The sequence below is a fragment of the Miniopterus natalensis genome, chromosome 10, assembly GCF_054644295.1.
Source record: "Miniopterus natalensis isolate mMinNat1 chromosome 10, mMinNat1.hap1, whole genome shotgun sequence".
NCBI classification, from domain to species: Eukaryota; Metazoa; Chordata; class Mammalia; order Chiroptera; family Miniopteridae; genus Miniopterus; species Miniopterus natalensis.
In genome coordinates, this window is record NC_142090.1 from 75,304,334 (window position 1) to 75,316,823 (window position 12,490).

General features: G+C 54.8%; 1 long non-coding RNA gene across 3 annotated transcripts; it reads left to right on the forward strand.

Annotated features, from left to right (window-relative positions):
* Positions 1-628: 628 nt before the first annotated feature.
* LOC107540328 (uncharacterized) lies at positions 629-8,981 on the forward strand. Of its 3 annotated transcripts, none has more exons than XR_001603493.2 (4): positions 629-863; positions 990-1,237; positions 1,849-2,119; positions 8,889-8,981. It is a non-coding gene; the product is annotated as an uncharacterized LOC107540328 (long non-coding RNA). The 3 variants fall into 3 exon arrangements; XR_001603494.2 differs by having other exon boundaries at positions 1,853-2,119; XR_015715195.1 differs by having other exon boundaries at positions 990-2,119.
* The last annotated feature ends 3,509 nt before the right edge of the window (positions 8,982-12,490 follow it).

Sequence of the window (12,490 nt, forward strand, 5' to 3'; positions counted from 1 at the left end):
GGGGCTGCTGCTGCGACAGCAGCGAGGCGCAGGCCCGGCGGGGTGTTTCCTGGGGCCTCCAGCGCTGTTTTCTTTCCAGGTGTCTACTCGTCTTTCTGCAGCGAGGCGCCAGCACGGACACTAGCGCTTTCCGCCAAGAGAGCGTCGCGATTTGGCCCTTTCCAGGGGAACCGTGGCCGGCGGTTGCCGATGCGCCCGGCTCGTGGGCCCCAGGACATTCCCCCGGGGAGCTTGGCCCGCGTTCAGGAGCCCCCTCCCCGGCCGTCCCCTCCCCCGTCCCCGGCGCCGCGGCCGTTCCTTACACGCACACTTAGGCCGGCAGGCGTAGAACCACCCGTCGCACCCACACGGACGCGCCGTCAAGCGTCCCCTCAGCGCCCAGTCACACTTGGGTATGCGGACTGCACCTCAGGGCGGCAGGAACACCTCTTCCTTCTCCAGAGACTGGGAGGTGGAGAGAGGAATTTGTGGGCACCGCTCTCCAGTGCTCCCCCACCTCCAGCCCTGGAAGGCGTGTAACAGGGACAGGCTGGTGGGGTGCTGGCTGGGGCTCAAAAGGGCGCCTCTTCTGGGGCCTAAATGAAGCTTCATAAAGCCTGGGCAGGAGCTGCCCCTCCAGGTACCTGGGCACTCCCTCTTCCACTCCGTTGTGGGGCAGGGAAAAGGGACTCTTTGGGGTCACTTCATGCCTTCCCCCCAAGTAGGACTGAGGACACTGTCTTCATCATGCAGAGGGTGCCGGGTCTTCCTCCATCCAAGAACCAGCCCGAGAAGCCTTTCCTCTGTGCCTGGGGAATGCGACCCCTTCCTGAGGGCACGGTGGGATGTCGGTGCTGGAAGAGCTAAGCAGCCGCCATAATCTGGTGAGGAATTCTGGGGGTCCTGTCGCTTTGGAGCCACATACTTGTCTTTTTGATTGTGGAGGCTCTGATCTGGCCAGAAGCCCAGAAGGGGAACATGCATTCAAAGCGAAAGTGGGTGTCTTCCAGGGAACGTCAGGGTTGGGGAGAGTGCTACAATCCCTTCCACCCTGGATGGACTGGGGAGCAGCCAGCCTTGGACCTGCCCTCTGGTCCCAGCTTGCAGACTGAGCCCTAAATTCAACCCCTGGAACCCCACTCCCATCCCGCCTCGTCTGCTCTCTAAGGCTCTTGGTCTTCCTGCAAGGTCCAGACCAAGGAGGCTGGGCTCCCTCCGGCTTTTATCCATTCTGATCTCCAGGTTTGCCCGGACCAATGTAAGTGTTGCCCAATAAAACCTTCTATGACCCCCCCTCCGCCCCATTCACCATACACATAACCAGTGTGTCCTTTCCCTTCTGCCTTTTTAGTAGCTCCGGGTAAATATTGATTTGCCCCCAGTTTACCTCCTCCCTGACTGTCCATTTGCAGACTAAAGAACCGGCCTCTGTAGGGACCTGATTTTTTGTGTTATTTTCTGGGGCCTGTTTTGCCCCCTTCCTTCCTCCAAGTGGCATAGTAAAACTCACGGTGACAAAGAGGCAGGGTAGGGTTCAAGGCCCCAGTTCCTGACAACTTGAGGGCTATTTTACATACGGGTCAGACAGGGCTGGAGGCCAAGGTCAAGTTGAAAGTTGCAGTCTAGCCAGCCTGAGAACTGCCATGCAAGCCTGGAGACCCAGACAGCTGTGAAAGGCCCACCGCCCATCACCCCTCACTCTTGACTTCTTTCTCCTTTGGAATTCTTGTTTCTGGCTCTGTTTGGTTATGGAGCATTTTTTTTTTTTTTTTCTGCCTTTGTGGAGTTTTTGGGGCGGTGTTTACAGACTCTTCTTCTCTGCCTCCGCCCTGCTCTTGGCCTGAGCTTCAAGCCTCTTCTGTTTTCTAGCCAGACCGGGAATAACGAAAACGCAGCTCGGGGAGCCCCCACCAGCCAGCGCCCGTGCCAGCTTCCCCCTGGCCATGGCGTAGCTGCGGGTGCACACGGCCGCCAAGGCCAGCTCCACATTCCTCAGTCCCTCTCCCCACTTCACCGGAGAGTGAGCCCTGCGCGCAGAGGAAGGGCCCCAGCTGCACAGACTGCCAAAGTCGACTGGGTCCCTCCTCACCAAAAATGGTGAGACAAGATTTCCTCTTGTGCACTGAGGAGCTGCGAGCAGGTTTGTCTGGGAGGGACGGCTCTAGGGGGAAGGCTTTGGGTTGCATCTCAAATTAGGCTTTGCTGGCTATTTGGTGGCCCTGCCAGGGAAGGGCTTCAAATCTGAATTATTTATTGAGCTTTGTGGTGGATCCTTAGTGATCAAGTTATCTGGATATTTTCTTAGTTTAACTTTCAAAAACTCTAACTCTGGAGACATTGTTACTTAGAGGGAGGCAGCTTGCTCGGTCCCTTCGTGTCTTGGATCTCGATATATATGAAATTATTTTCTTTTATCAGGCAAGCCAATGGCGTCCTGGCATGCCGTCACTATTTTTAAAAGTCTGCAGCTCCCAGTAGATACAGACTCGTAGCCACCAACCAGTGGTGATGGTTTGTAGAATTTGAATGAGCTCCGTGAATAATTTTGGGTCTCAATTTCTAGGATTTCTACTCACTTAGAAGCTAGAAAATCTCTTTCTCTCCCCTCCTTGTCCTTTGCCAAGGGACATAAAGGACTTGTTCATGGTTCCCAAAGCTGTTTCTTTGCCTCTTAGCCCTCCAGGCAGCCACCACAGGCTTGCTGTGGAAAAAGAAAGGTTGCAGGGCAATGAAGAACCGGAGTGTGCTCTGGGAAGCAAGCACAGAACTCCCAGCTCACTTCTTTTTCCCAGAAGCAAGGTCAAGATTCTTGCCTGATCAGCTAGTTGGCCCTGACCCTCTGTTGTTTTTTTGTTTGTTTGTTTGTTTGTTTGTTTGTTTGTCTTTGTTTTTTTCTACCAGGCTCAGTCAGGAATTCCTTTGGGATTACAGAGAGGTGCCATCAACTTGAATCCTGGCAATGACAATTTATCCCTTTGTGAGCTAGGCTAGGGAAGCCAGGGCACCCAATGAATGGGATCTGAGGCAGGAAGTGGCCCTTTGAGAAAGAGGGTGGCAGGCAGGGGTGGAGGTGTGCTCCCTCATTTCCCCCAAGGGGCCCTGACCCCGCAGCAAGGGCAAGGTGGGAGGGCGGTGGCAGTCCAGTGGCTTGGCCTTTGTTCCAGGAGCCAGACCCTTGGCAGGCATGGCTTTTTACCTCTTAGGGCAAGCCGGGGTGCAGGGGGGGGGCTTTGCTATCTTGGACTCTCCTTCTGAAGAAAGAGACCTTGGCTGAGTTTTTTTGGGGGGGAGTAAAGGGTAGGAGATTTGTTACCAGCCTGGGCTGGGGGGCCCTGGGCTCTCAGGGTTAGAAAAGAAAGGACAAAGGGAAACCAGGTTTTAATCGAGTTTGATTTTCACTAGCAAGTGAAATTTACCTGCTCTCACTTTAACTGGGAGGAGGCTGTCAGCGCTGCTCCCTGGCACTATTTCTCTGCATCCATCCAGCATTCGGATAAACATTCCTCGGTTGGTTTTAAAGACACTTTGTATCTCAAGATATTCATGTGTTTCTAATGTATCCGAGCAGCTTTACGAGCAGCATTTGCAGAACATCTTAACCCTCTCTCTCCCGCCGCAGAAGGGGTGGGGGCGCAGAGATAATGGCACCGGAGGAAAGATACAGGAGGGGGAAATGGCGGAGGGGCCGAGGCTAGCTTAGAGGGAAAGGGAAAGAGACGGGAAAACAGCTGAACAGGACAGCGCCTCGGAATCTGCAGTCCCCCAGACCACTGGGGAAGAGACAAGTGGAGGGCCGGTCTGCTTGCGGTGGGGCTTCTTGAGTTTCCCCACCCTACTCCCATCAGGGTGGAAGCTGTTCTCATTTTCTTAAGGAGAAACCTGAGCTGAAGCTGGTTAGTAGGCAGGACACTGGCCCATCCCGAGACACTTGCTCAAGTTTTGGTTCTAGATTTTTGTGCATCTGAAGCATTAATGGAGCAGCAACAGGCCCAAGGCTGTAGGAACAGTTTTGGACTCTGGGAAGTCACTGGGCACTGCGGTGACCCAATGCTGACACTGAAAATGGAAGTGCAAGATCCAGGAAGACCCGCTCAGATCCCACTTTGCCCGTTAAGATCCCCTCATCCCGTGGGTTTTGAGGACAGCAAGTTTGGGGGGTGGGGGCACAGCTCTCCAACTGCCTGGTGGGGTCCTTCAGTGCCAGGCCTTCAAGGCCACCAGTGCATAGTAGTACCTGGGGAAAGACGGTGGCAGAGCCCTGGGAGGATCTCAGTTGCAGCGGAGCCCTGTAGTGTTGCTACCAGAAAGTCCCTGAGCAAGGTGAGGGACGTCCCCGCACCGTTTAGGACAGCCAGCCCCATGCCCCAGGCTCCCCTGAGGAGCAGCCGCCTCTGCACAATGCCAGCCAGCGGCGCCCTCCCTCCCCAGGGTTGGCGCAGACTTGCAATGAGGGGCGCTCTCCCGCCTCTGACACTGGCGGCCCTCAGGCTCGGGGAGGCCTGGGTGACCCCGCCAGTGGCGGTGGTGACGGCGAGGGGAGCGCCGCCCGCCCCGACGGTGCCCGCCGCTGCTCTGCTCTTCACCGGACCTGGACGCTCAGCCTTCGGTCAACAGACCAGAGCAGGCGTCAGAAGCAGGGGGACTCCAGAAAGGAGGAATCGCCTTCCTGACGGTCTCAGCTGGCCGCTAACTTCCCGGCCCTCGGGACTCCGGACCCACGCCACCCAGGGAGTGAGCTCCCCGTCACTCGGCCAGGGCACTGGGAGAGCGCAGGACGCCCGCCCGAGGAATCCGGGCGGCCGCGCGTGGAAAGGCCAAGCGGGCTCTGTCCCGACGGTATCTGCACCCCCCTCCCCGGCGGCCTGCACCCCCATTCCGGTTTGACGCTCCTGCCCGCAACGAAACAGGAAACCAGCGCCCGGCTTCGGATCCATTATGTCAACAAATATTCTGAAGACATTCGAGCTTTGGAAGGAACTGGGGGGTGTAGCCTTAAGCATGGCCCCGGCCGAGTCCAGGTTTTCTCGCCGAGAAACCCGCGCAAGCAGCCAGGCGGCCTGGGCCCGCGCGAGGCCATCTCCCCGCAAACCCTCAGGGCGCCCACGTCCCAGACCGGGGCTGCGAATTCTCCACGCGGAGAGCGCCCGAAGGAGGAACGCGCCCCGGCGCAGCGCCGGCGAGGGCCGTCAGGACGCAGACAGAGGTGCAATCAGACTTTTACCAGCGCGGTCTAGGCTGTAATCATAACGACGTGTGAGCTCTGATACGCACCCGCGGATTCACACATCAAATGCGCCCCACACACGGCGCAAAAGACACCCAGCGTCACGTGGGCGAAACGCAGGCATCAGCCCGGAGGAAAAATAGTTCACCTCGTCGGAGCAGCCTGGGGACATCCTTGGGGGTGGCCGGCGCCTCCCCGCCCATTCTGATATTTCCTACCATTCACCGTTCCCTCCCCCCGCGGCTGTGTAAATACACCTGCCCCGGCGGAAGGCGAGACCCCGACGGCCGCTTACCTGGTCCGGGTAGCTCTGGCCGGCTCCGGGGCCCCGCGCGCAGCCGACCGGGGCGCGCGCCGCTCAGGGCGCAGTCGCAGCTCCTTTGTCCCGCGGCCCCAGCCCCGCTCGGCCCGGCGCGCAGGCCAACGAAGGAGCTCAATAAAAACTTTTGATATTAGTTTTTATGGGTAGTTACCCTCTGGTCCGGGGAGCTGAGTGCGGAAGCTCCATTAATCAGCTCCCCAGCCTCGGGTTTGGATGCTCAGTTTATGGGCTGGGGAAGGGAGGTCGCCGGAAAGCAAGCTCGGGGATGGCCGGCTGCTTCCCGAGACGTGCACAGGGAGCAAGTCGTTTTCCGTTCCTGGAAAACGCAGGTTAAATGGGTACCTCCGGGTGCTATTCCACTAGACTATGTTTTTACTTGAGCCCCCTGGCAGGGGTAATTTTTCCACCGTTGCCTAATACAACATTTAAAAAATCTTTTTATTATGGAATTTTCCAAATGCACGCAAAAGTCTAACGAACCCATATATACCCAACTCCCACTATTATCATTTTGTCTTTCAAGTTTCATTGCCCAGGTCCACTTTTTTTTTTTTTTTTTTTTTTTTTTTAGCATTTTATAGAAAATTCTAGACATGGCATGCTCCACTCCCAACACAGGGTTTTGAGGATACATTTCAAGGTTGAGCAAAACTGCTCAATAAAAAGGAATCCTTCCTCTGTCTGAGGGTAAGAGGTCAGTGTGTTTGAACTTGAATCGCTCTGATCGCAATCTAGCAAGAATTTAAGGATCCACCCAAAAGAAATCTGAACCAAAAAAGCGGCTTGGGGTGTGGGGCATCCTTCTTGAAATTCTGTGTCTCTTCTCTTTCAAATATACATACGAGGGAGACACATGCTACCCTTTCCAGGAGTGTGTCATTTTTTTAAGAGATGATTGCTGCAGCTGCATTAGGATTTGGGGGAGAGATGAAAATCATGGCTCAGTCCTTTCTATGTCCTAAATTGACATATATTCCCTTTTAATTGGACAAATGACACTTTTGCATTTCAACACACCTCCTCCCCTGGTAGAACCAAAAAGAGATTTCTAATGATTAAGCCAGGAAAAGCATGTTTGTACAGCAACCACAGTTTCCAAAAATAAATGCAATTCGGTGTGTTTTTTAAAAATATCAACACCAGTAAAAGATTTTTTTTTTTAAAAAAAGAATAGATAAAGGCATTGTGGTTTATTTTGCTTTAATTCAGCAATCTAATTGATAATGAACGTAATCCTGCCCAACAAATTCTGAAGTGTGGTTTACCTAAGAGCCTTGGCAACTTTCGGAAGCAAAAGGGCAGAAATAAAAAATAGCAAACCATTGAATTGGACGGGTCCTGCAGCAGCCAGCTACTCCAAAAATGCGAAACTTAACTTGTCTAAGAGGATCTGAATTGTCCGTCCTGGGCAAAGTGCTGGATTATTTTGTGTTCAAATTGCTCATGGTTCCTTAACCACCTTTTTTGGGGGGGGGCGTTGTTAAATATCTGGGATGCCTTTGCTCTAGGATGCTCTTATGCTAATATATGCTAATGTAACCGCTGGTCGCATTAGAAAAGAGCTATTTGTCTGTCGTAAGGAATGTGTAAATTAAGCAAGAGAACTGTATGCTCAGATTTTACATCACTCTCGAACAACTCCAAGTGCACCCAGCAGGAGCCCCTGGAGATGCTGCCCTGAGTCCCTGCCCTGCTGCCTGGGGGGCATCAGCAAGATTGGTCCCCATCGGGACTTTGGGTACAGCAGCTCCTTCGAATGTTTCTAGTCTCCTGACTCCAGGATGGAGTTCACCCCAGGGTCCCGGTCAGGGTCAGGTTAGGGATGGCAGAAATGAGACGATTTGGAGGAAGGGGGTGAGAGGAAGAGATGCCCTCACAGAAAAGCTGGGAGACAAAGACGAAGGGAGGGATGGGAGGGCAAAAAATAAGAAGCAAAGAAAGCATGATTTCCCACAAAAAGTCAAGCCAAGCAGCAGAAGGCAGGCCTGTGTTTTTAAAGCTCTGCAGAAGCTCATTCTCTGCGGAAGCCGGTTCACTGAAGAAGCCTGGCTGGGGGCCCCCGCTGGCCAGGATCGAGAAGCGGATACTTAGGCTGTGAGCCTCCCTGAGACTTCTTTAACTGCACAACAGTAATCTGGGTTTTGAGAAACTGATTGGAGTCCAGAATTAAATGTGGGCTTGAACTTCTGCCGACAGAAAACGCAGGCAAGGAATTCTGGCTGCTATCAGCTGTCCCGGCACAGGTCTCGAGCCAGACTTGGGACAACCAATGGAGCCTGCTAGCAATTATGTGCTCTCAGCCACTTTTAAAAAGGCCATATTTCTTTACATTTCTAGGACCTAATGTGGGGTTATGTCGGGTCATGGGACCCTTGGCTGGTGCAAAGTAATTTGATGTCATTGAGAGCAAGCAGACTCGTTTGTCACCCTGAGGAAAAGACGTCCCCACAGGCCTGAGATGGGAGCAGAGCAGAGTTGGCAGGGGCTGTGGGATCCAGTGACGGGTCCAATGCTGGCTTAGCTAGGTGGGCTGGGAGAGGGGCTTTCTGGGTGGTGTGTGTTGGCGCAGGGAAGCAAGAGGTCAGCTGTGCTCCAAGCATGGACATCAGCCCATTGAGCTCCTGTGGGACCCAGACTGCTCCAGGCCCTGGATCTCAAGTTCATTGGCTACAGGATCCAAATCTGAGCTTTTCATTCCCTGAAGTTAAAGCTGGGTAACACAGCTGTAGTCCTTCCTCCCACCCCCACTCGCCGCTGCTCCAGTGGTCTGTATTGGATTCAGTACAACCTAAGGGAGCCTGCCTACCGGTGGGACAAGATTCACCTGGCTGAGAGGTGAAGAGGAGTGGGCAGAAGGGGGCCGGAACCCCTATATCTCTTTGGGGATGCACTTTGGTGTGTGATAGGGCTGGCTAAACATCTTGGGCTTCAGGCATTTGCCTAGGATGGTCTCATCCACTGTTTCCAGTTACTTTCAGTTATTTGGTGTTGGTTTTTTTTTTTTGGTGGGGGGGAGGGGGAGGTAACAAAAAGCCAAAAAAGAGGGTTCCCTGAGCTCTCCTTTGAGAATCAGGGAGGGACCAAGCTCTAGAGTATGGGTACCTATGGAGAAAGCATCTTGATGGGCAAAAGGAGGAGGGGCCATGGAGGCCGTTTGTGACGGCCCTGGACTGAGCCTAAGGCAGAGTCCTCCCGCGGAGGGCAACTCTCAGACGTCATCTCTGCCACCTGCAGTCCCCCCCAGAGGGCCTGGGAAGTCTACCAGGAGAGCTGTGGGCACACTGCGGCCGGCTCAGGGGTGGCTCCTGGGATTCCCACATTGAAATGTGACCCATACGTATCCCTTGGCCTCTGTATCCTCAGAAAACGTCCGAGTTCTGCTCTTCCTCCCTGACAACTCCAAGAGGATGCGATGCCACAAGAAATGGAACAAGACGGGGAACTTAGACTCAGCCCAGGCGGTCACCCAGGAGGCACGGAGGAGGGAGACGCCCGCCGCACGCAGGTGAAACCCGCTCCTGGAGATGCTGCAGCTGGCGACTCTCAGGCAGACGGGGAGGCGGGGGAGGCCGCCTGTCCTTTGCGTTGCCTCTGGGTCAGAAGGGGCGCTGGTGCTGCGGACAGAGCCCAGGCAGGACAGCATCCCGCACGTGGGGCGCGCTCCCCAGGGTCCCGAGAGACGCCCAGGCCGAGGTGGAAATTAGGAAGCGGACAGGGCAAGGTCCGATGGCCCCACGGCGGAGATGGGGCGAAAATCCGCCCGCAGTCCCTGGGAAGCCGGGCTCCTCGGGCTGTGCGGCGCGCCCGGCCCGCCTCCGGGTGGGATGGCCTTCGGACCTCCGGCCTCCCGTGGATTTTTGCCGCGGCCTGTTGGTCCCCAGAGTCACTCAGGACCCGTGAGGAGAACCCTCGCTGGTCGCTCCAGGACTCCGCCCAGCCCTGGTGGAGGAAGTCCAGGGGCACTAGGGCGCGAATGCGGGGATCCTGGGCCCTTCGCGCCCTCAGTGGGCCCCTCAGTCCCTCCACCTGGAGAGGGGAAAGCCAAGGAGAGCTGGGCCTTTCCTCTGAGGTGGAAGCTGCGCCTCGGCCCCGAGATCTTCAGGACCGTCCCTGCTTTGCAGGGGTGGCCAGGGAAAGCCGGTCTCGGTCTCCGCCCTGCCACCCCCGCGCAATCCTGCGGGAGTCGCGGCGGAGGTGGGTCGCCGGAGGAGGCCGGGCGGCGCGGCTGCAGTTCCGCCCTCTGCCCACTAGGTGTCTCCCAGTTAACCGGACGGCGGGGAGCCGCGGGTTCCCGGGGCGCCAGCCTCGGTTTCCCCCCGCTTTTGGAAGTGTGTCGTTCCGCTGGGAAAGCAACCAGTTTTCTTTCCTTTTTTTTTTTCCTGCCCCCTCCTCGCCCCGCACTCCAGACCCTGGCTCTGGAAATCCACCAGAATCAAACGCTGGCTCCCTGCGGGCCTGCGTCGGACCGCTCTCGCCATTGGAATCTTTTTATGACCTTTGATGTGTTTAAATAACATAGCGAGGCTGAGCACACACCTCGGATTAAACTTTAATCGGCAGCAGCCAAGGTCGCCCAGGTGGTAAACGCGTTTCCTCCGATGTCTCCTGGCGGACACTGCGGGGTCCGAAGTCTGGGGCTGTGGCCCCCACTGTGCCCTCCCGCCTCTGCCCAGGCCGGTGGGGGCCAGGACGAGGGCCATCGCATCCAGCTCCAAAGAGGGCTGAGGAAATGGGATCGGACGCAGACACCCAGGGTGGGCTAATGACCTGAACACAGTTTTTATAGCTACTAGACAGAATAGTTAAAAATTCCAAGAGGCACTTCCAATTTCCCCTGACTCCAGAGAATGGTTGGAGATCCAAAGTCATGGTCAGGGCCTTGATTGTTTCCCCCAGGTTGCCCAAGGAGGGGTGGGAGGATTGCTGGTAATGATGGTGCAGCCAAATTAGCTGATTGTTTTGAAGCTTGCCAAGCCCATTTTGGGTAGGTGGGGACCTAGAACCCAGGCCATACAAGGATAGCTTGAATTTCAGCTGGGCTGAGTCACCGGGGCTCAACATAATTTTCTGAACCAATACACTCATCATAGAGAATTGTCTTGGGCAGTTATTTAGGTAAAAACCCAAGGCCAGGGCAGCATATATAGTGAGGGCCAGCAGTGTGCTCCTAAAAAGGGGATGTGTACATAGGGCTGGAGAGCTAGACAAACCATCAGTAAAAGTGGCTTCCTCTGGGGAGAACTGGGGGCCAGAGGGTCCAGTGGAGAATTCACTTTTTGCTATCAATTCTTTTGTATTGCTTGCAATTTGCACCAATATTATGTGTTAGCCATTGAGGCAATACTTTTCAGAAAATAGGGTGTCTCATTTATCCCATGACCAAACATGCTTTTGGGGAATTCCTTCTACATAGCAAACCAGACTTGGATTCAGGCGAGACATTGAAATAAGGCACCTAAAGCTCAGGCCAGAGCCTTACTGGCTATCCAGTCAGATTTCCATCTCCTGGGAGGGATTCTCAGGACTTTCTCTGCTGGGCTGGCCCTAACCTGGAAATGAACCTGCCAGCCCAGAATATAAAACCCCAGTCATTCATAGCAACGGGAGAACTCCATTGTCTCAAAAGGAATTAAAGCCTGATCTTCAATCACATGCCCCCCCCCATCCCTGAGTGCCTGAGGGTTTATAGACAAGGCCCCTACCTGCTCCTTCAGATTAGAGATTCCCACGGCCCCTAGCCATGGTGCGAATAGTAAATATTTTTTACGTGTATGTGTATATTTGGTGTATCAATTCTTGTCCCCAAGTTTCAAGAAGCTCCACATACTTGACTGGGGTGCTGACTACTTGAATTAGAGACAATATTACCACTCACTAAAGTTAGTTTTAAAAGTGCTTCTTCATGGAGCCTTTTGGGGGCCGGTAATGCTCTATATCAGGACCTGGGTAGTAGTTACACAAGTGTATACACATATAAAAATTCAGCGAGCTGGGTGCTTAAGATTTTTATGCTTTGCTATATGTAAGTTATATGGCAATAAAAAAAAATTTAAAGTGCTTCCTCATAACGACCTGTGAAGTAGGTCCCGAGGTTGTTATAATCGTCTCCATTTTACCGGCAAAGCAACTTAGACTCAGGGGCAGCTGGACGGTCCCCTGCCTCTGGGGGAGACAAGAATCACTCCCAGACTCCTTCTCCTGGCCCTGCAGCTTCAGTGGGGGGCTCTTTCTTTTCCAGCCGTTTTCTCAGGTGGCAGGAACCAGCTCAGTCTAGAGCAGCTCTTCTCAGGGTGGCTGTGCGGGGAAACTGGGCCATCGACCTGCAGCTTTCTTCACATTCCTTAGCCTTTGAGCAGGGAGACGGTGGGGAGGCTGCTGTGCCCAGAGCCCGCGGTGCCCACAGGTCCCCCCCACTTGTGTCCCTCTATAGAGGAAGAAAGCCTCTGGAGCTAGGGACATATTTCCTTCCCATCCCAGTCACCCCTGCCCAGGCGCACCCCTCAGCGGAGCCGGTGGCCCCAGAGACCCTCTCCAGGCAGCCGCACCCTCCCGCGGGGGACCCCCCCCTTTTCTCGAAAGCACAGGCGGGGGTGGAGCGGGGCCGGGCTGGGGGTGCTCTGAAGGAAGGTGGCTGCAGTTACATGGCTGAGGACCTAGAAAGCGGTTGTTATTTATTCCAGGCACAGTCGCAAAAGGCTTCCAAAAATATCGAGCCGAGATAGTTTATTGCGCAGCCTGTCTGCAGCCTGTAATTATGCGTTCAAGATGTTTAATGTGTGCGAATGCATTAGGCGCTCGCGCTCGTGAAAGCCCGGCCGGCGCGGGCGGAGGCAGGTCTGGAGGCAATTACGTCGTACAGTCGCAAACATGATTCCGCTCTTACTGTAAACGGCCCCGGCCACCTTTACGAGAAGCCGGGAAAACCTCGGGAGGGACTCGCGGCGTTGACGCGGACCAACTGGCTT